The sequence below is a fragment of the Orycteropus afer genome, unplaced genomic scaffold (assembly GCF_000298275.1).
Source record: "Orycteropus afer afer isolate SDZICR_OR568_19922 unplaced genomic scaffold, OryAfe1.0 scaffold00048, whole genome shotgun sequence".
Taxonomy (NCBI): Eukaryota; Metazoa; Chordata; class Mammalia; order Tubulidentata; family Orycteropodidae; genus Orycteropus; species Orycteropus afer.
Genome location: NW_006921635.1, coordinates 15,280,538 through 15,284,347, shown reverse-complemented (window position 1 = coordinate 15,284,347; position 3,810 = coordinate 15,280,538).

Sequence of the window (3,810 nt, the reverse complement as noted above, 5' to 3'; positions counted from 1 at the left end):
ACAGAATGGCATGGCAGTTTGTCAACACTGCTGCACAGAAGCCAAACTTCAAATTTCCTTTATAAGCCCACACCCACAGCAACTTCTAGTCTCTCATTACCCTCCTTTCAGAATCCCCTCAGTCCGTCTCTCTCCCATCTGACTAGCTCCATGCACTGTGGATGGAGGGTCTGGAGATCCCTGGGGCTTGCAGGTCCTAAAGTTCACTCCCAATATGCCATGCCCCACTCTGTTTTCTTGCACCCAGGCACCTACTCAGCTGCATTCCATTCTCATAGGAGCACTCTCCCTTCTGAGTCCCTGCCACATGCCTCCAGAACCAGACCCCATCTCCTGTCCTGTGCCTGGAAGGATGAAACCAGAGAAGCTCCAAGATCTCAGAGCAATCAGGCAAAAGATGGTGGCCCTGTGGGTTGACTGCAACTCACAGCAATCATATCTGATGGAGCAGAATTGACCCAGAGGGTTGTCTAGGCTGTAATCTTTACAGGAGCAAAGTGTGAGGTCTTTATCCCATGGAACCATTGGTGGGTTTGAACACCCAACCTTTGGATTAGCAGCCGAACACTTAACTACAGTGTTACCAGAGCGCCTTTTAAAATATCTTACATCTGTAATCTTATAAAAACATATGACAATGTGCACATATTCATAGGGCTCCTTTGAAGGCCTCAGAAGGGGCCTATGGAGAGGCCACGAAGCTTAAGCATAAGGATTATGGAGACATACTGACAAGGAGCATATCCATGCAGCTTCACATGCCCCAGCCGGTGAGCCCAGCTCAGTGCAGGGCCCACCAGTGGACTGGGTGGAAGGTTCAACAAATTCTAAGAGGAAATTTCCTTAAATTATGAAAGAAAGAGACGTTCAAGATGTGCCTATTCCTTCTGGAAGGTCTCTTTTGCAGAATGAGGTGCCCAGGCCTTCAGCTCTGGAAATAGCTACTGGGAGACAGATGCAGACAACTCCTGGCACTGGCCTCCAGGAGTCTGTACAGATTTCTGGAGAAGGAAGAACAGTTTCCTAGAGGACAGATTTCTTCTTTTCTCTGTGAAGAAGGATAATTGGGACAATTTCTAGACCACCTTCCCAATGTTCTCTCACTGTACAGAGAAACCTCTGGGTCAGGTTGGTGTCTTTGCTCATTTTGACAGTGCAAGTGTACGTTTTCTTAATGTTGCCAAGAGTTCCTCATAGGAAGCTACCCAGTTTGCTTCTTCAATTACCTGCTCAGGTCCTTCTCTTATTCTGGCCACACACGGTCAGGAGGAAGTCAAGAACCTGGGAACTCTACATCTCATGGAGCCATTCTCAACTGAAGCTAATCCACAACACTTTCCTATCTTTCAGGTGGTTCAACTTTAATGGAACACTTTGTGGTTATTAATTATGAAGGTTGTCTGCAACGCAAAATGTAGTCAGTTCGATTTTCTTTCAACTAAAATCATCTCTTAGCACTGTTGTTGTTCTTTTATTAGGTGCCGTCGAGTCATCTCTGACTCATACGACCCTCTGTACAGCAGAACAAACCACGGCCCGGTCCTGTGCCAGCCTGATCCCTGCTGTACCTGAGCCCATCGTTGTAGCTACTGTGTCAACCCAGCTTGTTGAGGGCCTTCCCCTCTTTCATTGACCCTCCACTTTACCAAGCATGATATTCTTCTCTGATCACTAGCAAAAAGAAAAAAAAGTCACATGCCCAGAGAAAACTGCATAATCCATCAGGGAAGGAATTACAAGAACTGAAAATATTCCTGATTGATGATTCAGAAACAACTCATCAGTTTGAATAGCAGAAGATAGCAGGAAAGGATGAAGGAAAATCAGCCTTTCAGAACTCCCTGAGAATGTAAATCAAACCAAAAAGGAGCCCTGGTGGCACTATGGGTAAGGCATGGGGCTGCTAAGCAAAAGGTTGGTTTGCACCCACTAGAGGTTGCACGGGAGGAAGGTGAGGCAATCTACTTCCCTTGGAAACTGGATGGGAGTTGCTGTGAGTCAGAACCCACTCGATGGCAATGGGTTTGGATTTGGACTTTGAGAACTTAAAGATAATTTATTCTAACACTTCCTTTTATAAATAAAAACTGGAGAAGTCCAGATCCCTGGTAAAAGTAAACCTGAAGAAAGCATGAAACCAGTTAGGGGTTTTTTGGGGGAGTTATTTATTTTTTTTTTATTTTTGGAGTTTTCCTTTCTAAAGTTGGTTTTCAGTTTTTAAACATCTTCCCAGGACACCGGCACTCTGCTGAGAACTGCGCCTGCTCACCAGAGTGTTTCCACAAGACCAACTATACATGGGGGGGGGAATTTGAGACACAACCAATTATCCTTGTTACCAGGAACTTTTCAATCTCCTTCTACCAAAAAGGAACAGGAACCCCTCCCCCCTTGGCTTCCTGAGGCTGAGGTGGTCTCTCTACAGAAGTAAATTACCCAGGCTTCCCTCCAGGAGTGGCTGGTGGGGTTGAACCACCAGCCTTCAGGTTAACAGTCAAATACCTTAGGCACTAAGCCACCAGAGCTCCTAGTACCTAGACCTACTATTCACAGCAACTCATTATCCAACTGCCTGGTACTGAGTGCCACAAGGTCAGAAACAGGTAAGAGTTGCACTATTCTAACTTTCTCAGTCCTCCACTTCAAAAGAAGGGGAAACACCTCCCTGGGGCTCCAGGAGTCCTCCAATACTCTCTTGACCCATCTGGGGCTGAGGCCTAGGGTCCCATCCGGGTCTACAGCAGACCCCCCACATCCCGCGCCTCTGGGACCACGGGGGCGCCAACACTTTTTAGTTCAGTCAGTGGGTAAGACAGGAGAATCCAGGAGATGCGTCTGTTCACTCCTAAGGAACATGACTGCCCCCTGCACACAAACACGGGGCCGGATGCTGCTTACCAGGACTCCGGTGCCTGAGGAGCAGCTGCCGCCAGCAACGTCCCGACCGCAATCATGAGCGTCTACAACCACCGCCTCAGACCGCACTCAACGCCGCAGGGGGAGGAGCTCGGGCAGCCAGCCGCCTTACCCGCCTTCATGCAGGACCCGCCCCGAGATGTGGCGACCAAACAGGGCAGCCCGACCGGGATGATCCCGCCCACTTCTGGGAGAGATCCTCCTTCTTACTCCATGGCCCAGGTTCACTAGTGCCCTCTCTGGTCACAGGGAAGGATGCAGGTGGGTAGACGGATTCCCAGGGAAAGGATCGGTCTGTTTCACTTATCACCATATGCTTCAACCTTCCCCCAGTACCCTGCACATAAACCCACTGCTATAAACTTTATTCCAACTCATAGCGACCCCTATTGGCTTTCCAAGATGGTAAAGCTTTACGGAAGTAGATTGCTCCATAGTCTTTCCACGGAGTGACTGCTGGGTTTGAACCGCCAACCTTCTGGTTAGCAAATGCCTTAGGCACTATGCCACCAGACCTGCATACCATATAGTAGCTCAGTAACTGCTATCTGCTATGAGCAGCGGAATTGTACAGTGCTTACGCCAGTGGCATTTGGAATCAGGGAAACGTGGGTTCAATGACGGCTCATCCACTAATATGCTGGGTGGCCCTGGGCGGGTAACATTCTCTCTGACACTCAATTTCTTCCTATGTACAATGAGTAATTGCGTCACAGGGTTCTTTGGAAAAAAGCTTAGCACACACAAAGTTATAGGTACTGGACTTCCCATCATTATCATAACCTTAAAGAGCTTGCTTAATACTCCACTTTCCATACCACCAGGAGCAAATCTAGAAGGATTGGCCATATCGTCACTCTGTCTCTTTCAAACTAGAATCCTTGGGATTAGAAA